At 35.3% G+C, this 10616-nt stretch overlaps 1 long non-coding RNA gene across 1 annotated transcript in view; it reads right to left on the bottom strand.

The window, feature by feature from the left end:
- LOC143650147 (uncharacterized) overlaps positions 1-10616 on the bottom strand; it is a 143602-nt gene that overhangs the window by 58387 nt on the left and 74599 nt on the right. The gene's annotated exons all lie outside the window — the stretch shown is intronic.

The raw sequence follows: 10616 nt of genomic DNA, 5'->3' as shown, positions 1-10616 counted from the left end.
TACATTGAGGAAATATTGTAAGATTTAGATGTCACCAAATAACTTTCCAATGACTTTAGAAACTTTGTGGTATTGCATTAGAAGAATTCATTTTAATACAACTTGGAAACTCTTTGCTTTCAATTTTACACATTAACGGTCAGAAATTTGATGTTCATATTCTCCTGTTATACACTTCCCAGAAGTTACTTGAAAATCTTGTTGAATTCTGAGTCCACATTTCACTTGCCATATTTAAAACAAATCAATAAAGCTTGCTTTGAATTAATTAAATCAATAAATTAAATCTTGCCTGAAATTATTTTTATATGACTCCATGGGTCTATAGGTAGCCTTTCATCTATTAATCTCAATCTCATTATTTCATGTGCATGCTTTCTAAAACGGAGTTAAAGTAAAATGATCTGCTTAATTCTTATTAGCGTATCTGTTTATATTTTTTCCAAGAATCTTTCATTGCTTCCTACTAATAGTGTGTCCTTGATATATTTTACTCTGGTGAAAAAAAGTCGTGTTTTGATTTCTAACTGCATAAAGTCTCTGCTCATTTTTTATTAGAAACTGTTACCTTGGAAAACAAAGGTATCAAATAATGTATAAGAAACAACTTTCCTGAATTTAATATTTTTTTCATATTTCTAAACATCATATAGTGCTATAATCTGTTATATTAAATTACCAAAATAAAAATCTAAACATTTGCAGAAATAAAATATTTAAGTGACTGTATTCTTCATGTTCAATAATGGAATTGTATTATAATGGCATAGCTAGAGATTTGTAAGGAGATTTAGAGACCTCTTATTTAAATTAGGAATTACATAGATATAACAATTAGCTTATACAAATTTTCAGATACAAATTTGAATTTGTAATACACAAGTCCAAAAATCTGCCTATCAATTCTAAACGTAAACCGTTTAGACATGATATAAATGTACACTAAAGCCATACAATGAAACTATTTATTAAAGAACTCCGAACGTAATTACAAAGCAATTATATCATTTTGTATCAATTTAGACTTGGTTGCAAGTCACCAACTCAAATTAAGCTATTTTGGCCAAAAAAGCAAATAAATGTTTGTGAAGTATGTAAAGTGCCTAATGGATCCGAAGGGCAGGAGTGGAGTAAGCTTCAGGAAGACACTAAAACCAGAAAAGTTCGTCTTTAGGAATGAATAGTATCTTTTTCTACCTCTCAACTCTACTGCTCTCTGTAGTGTTTCATCCTTTCTTGCTCTGTAGGTTGGCTATCTCTGCTTCTTTGACCCATAATAGATTAAGACCTCAAGTAGCATAGTAGTATATTTCTATATTATATACCCCACCAAATAAGCTGACTGGATGGGGCCTTTACAGCCAGAAGGGTAAGTAAGGTCATGGTCAACAGGCATGTTTGTTGCCTACATCTGTGAATTGAAAGTTTGTAAAAAACGCATACCATTATAAAAGATCAGGTATTTTTTATTGCAATTTTAATGAAAGTTCAGGAATTTACTAGAGTCATCAGTTAACATAAAGAGAGAAGAGATTCTTCCATGATTCCTCTTTAAAAAAAAAAGGAATGGGTGTTTATATAGCTCTAGAATTACAGCCATCAATATGAATACATTACCCAGGATGGTAGAATAATACAAAAGTTTTTCAGAGATTAAAGGCTAAATTCCACAGACAGCCATGTTTTTCATAAACACACAGGAAAGATTTCATTTAATTCACTAATGAATGAAGGAACTAATAAGATGTTACAACTGGTACAAAGGAGAATTTCAAGACAGACACATATATACAGTCAGAAATGCTTAAAAGAATTTCCTAATAGGTATAAAACTCATTAATATCATAGGGAGCAAGAAAAAATGAGTCTAATTTTCTATAGTGTAGAAAACAGTTATAGTCCATGGTTCATTTGCATTTCTCTCTGTTTTCTATAATTTAATTTTTACCTCTACAGAATTGTAAAACAGAATAGTCCATAGACAAACAATCAAAGTTACATACCCCCCGCAGATAATTCCCAGAAGATCCATTAGATAATACCTAGCACTCCATGAAAATCCTTGGAAAACCCAGTCATCTCTTCTGGTCATTTCCAAGTCTTTGGCAAAGTTTCTTGACAGCCTCTTTCTTGGGATCATAAATAATCTATCCAGATTATTCTTGATCACAAGATGTCCTATTTAAGTCAGTCTTAGGTTTGGACTGATTTTTTACCTAGACCCAGCAAGTGTTAATTATGTTGGCCTACATGAATTTGCTCTGCAAATCTAGAGCCATGTGGCACTGAACAGTTACTAAGACCATAGAATTAACTTCTATCTGAAAATTTAAAAGATTTTCCTCATATAGCCAATAAAATAGAACTTTACAACTATATCCTCAATAGTTCGTTTAACTTTGACTGAATTTGTCAGTTCACTCAGTCTTCTGCAATTGTTCTGCTAGATCTTAAATTAGCAGACAACTTTCATAAAAACATGTGTTTCGAGACTAAAAAGAGTATTAAAGATCCTGATTGAGTCCACTGCGTTAGTCTGAAATTTGTCTAAGCTATGGCAGGTTTGGAAGCCTATCCAAGGATCTCTTCGAGGTATCAATAGTTCAAATCACCTTGTTGTTTCCATGAGGTTCTGAGACTGTACTTTCTGGTAGATACAAACTTTGGCCTGAAACTTATAGCAGAGCCTTAAGGAAAACAGAAGAATAAAACAGAAACTATCTGTAGTTGATCAAGACTGAATGACTTTAATTAATTCATTCATTACAATATTATATCACAATAAAGGTCTGTACTCCAACAAAGTACATAACTTTCATAAAAATATGATCAGTATTTCCACTGAGGACAGCAAGAGCATTGACAAGTCTACAGGTCTTCTGCAGTGTACAGTTCCAGATATATTTATATATGTTTATATAAATATCTTTACCTAAACAAATTTAACCTAGGGAAGGCTGATTGGCTTCCAATTAATTTGCTTACTTTTCTAATGAATTGCTGACAATATTGTTGAGCTAAGTAGGAAATATGTAGCACATGAAATGACATCTCTCTTTTTATAAGATGAAAGATCAGATTTTTGTGATTTTTCCAGGGGCCCTTCAGAGAATTTCAAATACAGTTTTTGTTTTTGGTGCATGACCCAGGAATCAAGCTGGGGTCTCCCACATGGAAGGCGAGCATTCTACCACTAAACCATCTGTGCACCATCAAATATAGTTTTAAGCGTAAAATATATACTGACAATTTTATTTTTCTAAATTTAAGATTTGTCCTAGGAAAGACAAAATCGAAAAAGATTTCAGACAATTTATTCAGTAGAGTAAGATAGGCCTGAGAAATTAGGTAGTACTTCATTATTTATTTAATTAAGGAGACAATAAATATTTAAAAATAAACACAGAAGAAGGTAACATGATTGTAAGGTTCATTAGTTCTTCTCAAATGAGGAAACTTTGTTCCTTTTTCTAAATAATTAAGAAAAAAAGAAGTCATACTGCAGCACACAGAAAATTTATCCTAACAAGACACAAGATCTCTGCTGTCTATAGGTAGAAGGAAGGAAGCAAGCCCATTAAAAAGAAGTGAACTTTGCCAGTGTCTTTCCAGACTTGATACTATACAAGAAGGCAGGTAAAATTCACTTTCCTCATGTTTTGTCCTTTACTATGCTTTTTTTTATATTCTGCAACAAATTGACACTTTGGAGCAAAACTCTTTTTAATACCTTGAAAAACAGAAATACATACGTATGTGTTATTTCACTCTCACTATTTCATTTATTATACTCCCAACCATCACTATTATTTTTATCTAATCAAAGAAATTAACTTTTGTTTTATGAAAAATACTGGGAGTCAGATAATAGCAAATACCCATAATATATTTTATCAGACCAGCAAAGCTAATGAATATTAACAGAACTTTGTATAGCTGTACATATCCCTTTATACCTTAAGTGGCAAAAATAAATACATTTATTATGTCAAAAGAAGCAGCAAAAGTATATAAAATTAAAACTATATATGAGAATATGACTCAATATTCTATCATAAAAACAATCTAGGCCTCCAATAATTATTCATTAACTCATATCAGTCCAAAGTTTTAAATTTCCTAAGGATCTTGGATATTATCTTCAACAGATGTAATTCAAGTCAAAATTATTGTTGGGATAAAAAACAACTTGGGGTGGTGCGATGGTGGCTCAGTGGCAGAATTCTTGCCTGCCATGTCAGGGACCCAGGTTCAAGTCCTGGTGCCTGACCATGCCAAAAAAAAAAAGTTTACTAGAATTATGATAAATTTTGTTGAAACCAAATTTTTTCCCCAAATCTTAAACTTTATGGAGGACTTAGTCTAGCTAATTGACCAAACTTTATGTATGAAGTTGGGTTAGCTAAACCAATATAAAAAGTTAAGGTAATTCAGATTAACTTCTTTTTATGAAAAAAACAAACAAACCCTAAATCGTATTAAAAAAAATAAAATGTATCCTATACTTTTGCTATACTTGCTGTTTGAGAAAGCAGAGAAAAGACATGTAGTTTGATTTTTCTTAAACCAAAATTATTACATCTATCTGTTTTGTCCAGATTCACCTTATGAGAACTTGAACTTTTAAAATTTGTTTGAGTTAGTAGTTTCTGTAGGGTTTTTTCTTTTAAAGTCTAGCTCTAGCAAAGCTTTGTTCATTAATTTTTTAAATTTTCTGTTAATTTGGGGATTATTTTATTTATCTAAGTGCTGATTTATCTCTGTAAACCAATGAGCTCAAAATTCTTTAAATGAGGCATGATAATCTCAATTTATCTGTTCAGAAATAGGAAAGTATTTCATGGACATACAATGAAAGTCAAGATTTTCCTCAATTATAGACATACAGATATACGGAGAACTTAAAGTTTCAGTTCTATGACTTCAGCTTGAAGTCAAAAGTAAACATTCCCGTCCAGATCTCAAAGAGCTATTCTTGTTTTCAGTGGACACAAAATTTTTAATAGATCAGAGCTCACAAATACACTGAGAAGGAAAATTAATGAACTAGATTCTCTGCCTTTAAAATTAAGGTGCACAGGGTGGTGCAATGGTGGCTCGGTGGCAGAGTTCTCACCTGCCATTCCGGAGACCCAGGTTCGATTCCCGGAGCCTGCCCATGCCAAAAATAAATAAAATAAGGTGTGATTTCTACACATTCTACACATCTCAATTCAGATTGGTCACATTTCAGTGTAGCTAGTGGCTACTATATTGGACAATCCAAGTCTAGAGGGAGAGATGAACTTGTTTTTTAATCAATAATGATTTTTTTGGTGTAGCTACATTTCTTTAAAGGGAGGATTTATTTTTATTTTTTGAAGCAGTGACGTATCAATTTCAAAAGTACCAAACAGTATTCTATGAGAAATAAACCCTTCTTTAATCCTGTTCCCCAGCAGAAGCAACTGCTATTAATAAGTCTGTGAATTCACAAATATAGCCATATTTTTCCTTTTCCATATATATAATAGCATTCTATGCAAGTTGACACTTTATTCTTGTTCTTGTTTTCACTTACTAGAGTTTAGAGATCTTTCTATAGCAATATAGAGAGAGCCTCCTTATATATATATTCATTTATTCCTTCTTTTTAATAGCCACATAGTGAATGCACCATAGTTTATTTAACCTTTTGATGGACAGTTATTTGTAATGTTTTGTTATTACAAAGAATGCTGGTAGTAATATTATTATACATAAGTCACTTCACACCCATGTGAGTATATAGAGAAGATAAATACCTAGAATAAACTTGCTGGATAAAGGTATGCCTTGAATATTGATTGATATTGTCAAGTTGCCTATCACGGAGTGTCATGGTCAGGTACATGTGTGAACTTGGCCAGGTGGTGATGCCTGTTTGTCTGTTTGGGCAAGTACTGGCCTGTTTGTTGCTATGAGGACATTTCATAGACTTAAATCATGATTACGTCTGCTGCATCCACAGCTGAGTGCATTTGTAATCAGCCAAGGGGCATGCCTTCTGGAATGAGTGATGCTTAATCTAATCACTGGGAGGATTTTAAGGAGGATTCAGGAGAGACAGTCTCATCCTGACCCTTTATCGGAGTCATCAGCTTCACACTTGCCCTATGGATTTTGGACTTTTCCACCTACAGTTGCCCAGCCAGCCTCTCCTGAGAGTTCATTGAGGAACTTCATGGGTGTTAACAGCTTGCAGCCTACCCTACAGATCTTGGATTCTACATTCCCATGGTTACGTGAGACACTTTTATAAATTTTATATCTACGGATATTTTCTGCTAATTCCGTTTCTCTATAGAACCCTAGCTAGTACACAGAGTTTGTACTAATTTATACTTCAATCAACAGCAAATGAGAGGACCTATTTCTCCAATCTTCACCAACACAGTATGTTATCAAAATTTGACAAGTTGAAAGGTAACAGGCCTTCCTTGTGTGTGCTTTTTTAAAAATAAAACTTTTTAATGATGCATATAAATATATGTGTCTAAATCATGACTTTATAGCTTGAGGAATTAACAAAAAGTGAATATATATGTAAACACCACCAAAGTCAAGAAATAAAACATTACCACCTCTTTAGGAGTCTCCCTCATATCTTGAATTTTAGCTTCTTCGTTTTTTAATATAAGTGCTTAAGGCTCCAAAGTTGTCCAAGAACTGCCTTCACAGCATCCCATGTTTCAATATATTGTATTCTTATTTTCATTTGTCTCAAGATATTTACTGATTTCCCTTGCAAATTCTTCTTTGACCCACTGTTTAAGAGTATGTTGTTTAGCCTCCATATACTTGTGAATTTCCCAGTTCTCTACCTGTTATTGATTTCTGTCGTCATTCCATTATGGTCTTTCTATAATTTAAATATTTAAAAAAATTTTAAGACCGGTTTTATACCCCAGCATATGATCTACCCTGGAGAATGATCCATGAGCACTTGAGAAGAATGCATGTCCTGCTGTTTGAGGGTACAGTGTTCTGTATATGTCTGTTAGGTCTACATCATTTATCATATTATACAAGATGCCTGTTTCCTTATTGATCCTTTGACTTTACATTCTATCTATTGAAGAGAGGGGTATATCGAAATCTCCAACTATTATTGTAGAGACATTTATTTCCATTTCAACATTGACAGTATTTGCTTTGTATATTTTGAGGCACCCTGGCTAGGTCCATAAATATTTATGATTTTTATTTTTTCTTGGCAGACTGCTCTTTTTATTATTATATAATGTCTTTCTTTGTCTCTTTTGACAGTTTTGCATTTAAAACCTATTTTGTGCAATATTAGTATAGCTACTCCAGCTTTTTTTTTTTTTGTGGTTGTATGTGTGAGATCTTTTTTTCCAATCTTTCATTTTAAACCTATTTGTATCCTTGGGTCTAAGGTGAGTTTTATAGATACCATATAGATGGATCGTATTTTTTTATTCACTCTTTTTAATCTGTGTGTTTTGATGGAGTGTTTAATCCATTAACATTCAATGTTGTTACTGTAAAGGAAGTATTTCAACCATTCTATCTTTTGATTTTTATATGTCAAATCTTATTAGTGTCTCTTTTTTTAGCCTTTGAGTTACCATTGCTGATAATCTTCATTTCTACATTCTCCTCCAAACCTCCCTCTCCTGCCTTTTCCTTTCAGCCTCTAGAACACCCTCCCTGTAGGGCAGGTCTCTAATTGACAAACTGCCTCAGTTTCTGTTTACCTGTGAATATGTTAAACTCTCCCTCATTTTTGAAGGGCAGTGTTTTCAGATAAAGAATTCTTGGTGGCAGTTTTTCCTTTTCAGCATTTTGAATATATCATACCACAGCCTTCTTGCTTCAGTGGTTTCTGATGAGAAATCAGAAATGAGTCTTATTGAGTATCCCCTGTATGTGATGAATCACTTTTCTCTTCCTGTGTTCAGAATTCTCTCTCTGTCTTTATCTTTTGTCATTCTGATTATTGTGTCTTGGAGTAGGTCTATTAGGAACTATTCTGTATGGAACACATTGCACTTCTTGGACATTACATTTATGTCTTTCATAAGAGTTGGGAACTTTTAGCCATTATTTCTTCAAATATTCTTTTTGCCCATTTTCCCTTCTCTTCTTCTGGGACACCCAAAATGCATATGCTTGTGCACTTCATGCTATAATTTGCCCATATGCCCACAGACCCTGCACAGTTTTTCCCATTCTTTTCCTGGTCTTTTCTTCTCTGTGTAGGATTTTGTTTTTGCATGAGTGGGCACTGGGAATCGAACCCAGGTCTCCAGCATGGCAGGTGAGAACTCTGCCACCGTGCCACCATTGCCTGCCCTCTGTAAGATTTTGGATATCCTATCATCTAGGTTGCTGATCCTTTCATGTGCCTGTGCAAATTTGCTGTTCCTATGCCTCTAGTGTATTTTAAATCTCTTCTATTGTGCCTGTCATTCCTATATGCATGCTTTCAAATTGTTCTTTATGCTCACCAACTGTCTTCTTATTATTTTTTATCTCTTGCTTAACTTTCCTTCATCTCCTTGACCTGAACTAGGAGATTTTTTTGAACATCATCAGTCAGATGTTTCAAATCCTGTGTCATTCTGAGGGTTTAATTTGTGCCTTTGCCTGGGCCATATCTTTCTGTTTCTTAGTGTGGCTTATAGTTTTTTCCTGGTGTCTAGGCATCTGATTTTCTTGATGAGTTTTCTCTGAAAGTCAGTTTCTGTCTCTTGTCCAGGGTTTACTTGTTGATTGGCTTTGTGCTAAAGCTCTTCTTTGACATTTGGTTGAACTTATTCTAGATCTTTAGAATAGCTTGTATTTAACTATTCATATTTTTCAGCATTTATTTATCTGATGATGCCATGAATATATAGTTCAATTTTTAAGCTTTCACTATTTGTGCAAATGCTTCACCACCAGGAGAAGACTTCCTTTCCCATCTGTCCTCTGGGAATGTTGATCTGATGTATTTTTTTTTTTATTTGCCTCTTTATATTTGTAACACTCCTTTTTTTTTTTTTTTTTATCTCTAGCTGCTTTTACCAGGAGGGCTAATTCTAGAAGGAGAATCCCCATGGAGAGGACTTTCTCAAGTCAGTTTTCCCGAGTCAAAATAGGGCCAAGTACCCAAGACGGGGTATGGATAGGTTCTGAAGTACCCAGTGGAGAAGAACCAGAAAGATACCCCTCTTCTTTGATGGCCGTCTGAATCTGTGCCTTCCTTGTGTATCCAGCAGACAGAGCTCTTCAGTCAACTGCTCCCCACAGTCCTAAAGTGGTACCCTGCCTTCAGTTCTAACTGACTCCACCCCTGTCTGCTGCTTTTGGCTGGAGTGAGTTGAATCTTTGTCATGTCTCAGACCTTGTGATCTGAATTCTCTAAACAAAAGAAGCAAACTGCTGTGCCATGAGCTCCAGCTCCTTTCCTTGGAGAAGAACTTTCCTTTAGCAAGCTGTTCCCTGCCACCCCATGATGGCACAGCATCTCTCACTCCATCTCTCACTCCATCCTGCTTCTACCCCTGCTGGGGGCAGAGTTGGAACAGAGGCTGCCACCTGTACTGCAGTTGATGCCCACCTGTGCCCCCCACCTTTCCCTGGGGAAAAAATGACCCTTCAGCCCCTTAAAGGCTTCCCTGAAGCCCAGAAAAGTTACTGTATCTCTACAACAGCCCTGAATCCTCTGCTGGTGGAGGCAGGGTTGAAACAGGCTGCAGACCACTTTCTCTCCCAGGTGGGTTAAAAATATATCTGTTCTCAGAGCTGGAACCCAGCAATCTGAATTCACTAATCAAAAGCCTCAATGAATACCTGTCCTTGTCCTGCCCTCTACCCCCCCACCCCCACCCAACCTCTGCCTATCCCAGGGAAAAGGAACTTCTATTCCCAGCCATGGAGTGGCTCCCAAGGCAGACTGCCACAGTAGTGGGGGTTGGGCCCCAGCTTCTGCAGCATGGAGACAGCAACTCACAGACCTTCACTGCAGCTTATCAGTCTCTTCCTTCCACTCTTCCGTGGATGGTACACGGTGTTCCTCTTGTCTCTGGAGTCCCCATATAGTTGTTTCAGGTAGCTCCTGCTGTTTATTGATTTCCCAGGCATCCCTAAATTCTATAGCTCCCTATTCTGACATCTTCTACATCATAACTTTTGCTCTCTCCTAATTTCTGCTTCTTCATAACTAGCTTTTCACAACACCCTCATAGTCCTGCCTTCACATTATGGCTTTCCCTTTATTTTCATCTCCAGGTCTTTCACTACAGTGGTTTCTGCTTCTCAAGAGCTCATCTTTCAGGGATTGACTGTTTTTATGTCAGATGCTCTATTTATGGAACAACATTTGCAGAGGCACAGTTTCTTTTAGGGGACATTGGGGCATAGTTTAATCTATAGCCCACATATGAATTGCCTCAGAGAAAGTTTCTCCTAGATAGACTTGCCTTTTTTCTCTAAAATTAATTTTCTTCTTATCATTCAGACCCCTAATTGTTATATGTTATGGTATTTTTCATTTCTTGAATATACTAATAAAATGAATAATTCGTATTGAATGTTAGTTTATGTATTAGTTTCCTATGATGCTCAAAGCCCACCATGAAATAGGTGGC

This window comes from Tamandua tetradactyla, chromosome 11 (genome assembly GCF_023851605.1).
Source record: "Tamandua tetradactyla isolate mTamTet1 chromosome 11, mTamTet1.pri, whole genome shotgun sequence".
NCBI lineage: Eukaryota > Metazoa > Chordata > Mammalia > Pilosa > Myrmecophagidae > Tamandua > Tamandua tetradactyla.
The sequence above is the reverse complement of the archived record's forward strand: the minus strand, read 5'-3'. Positions and strand labels throughout refer to the sequence as shown.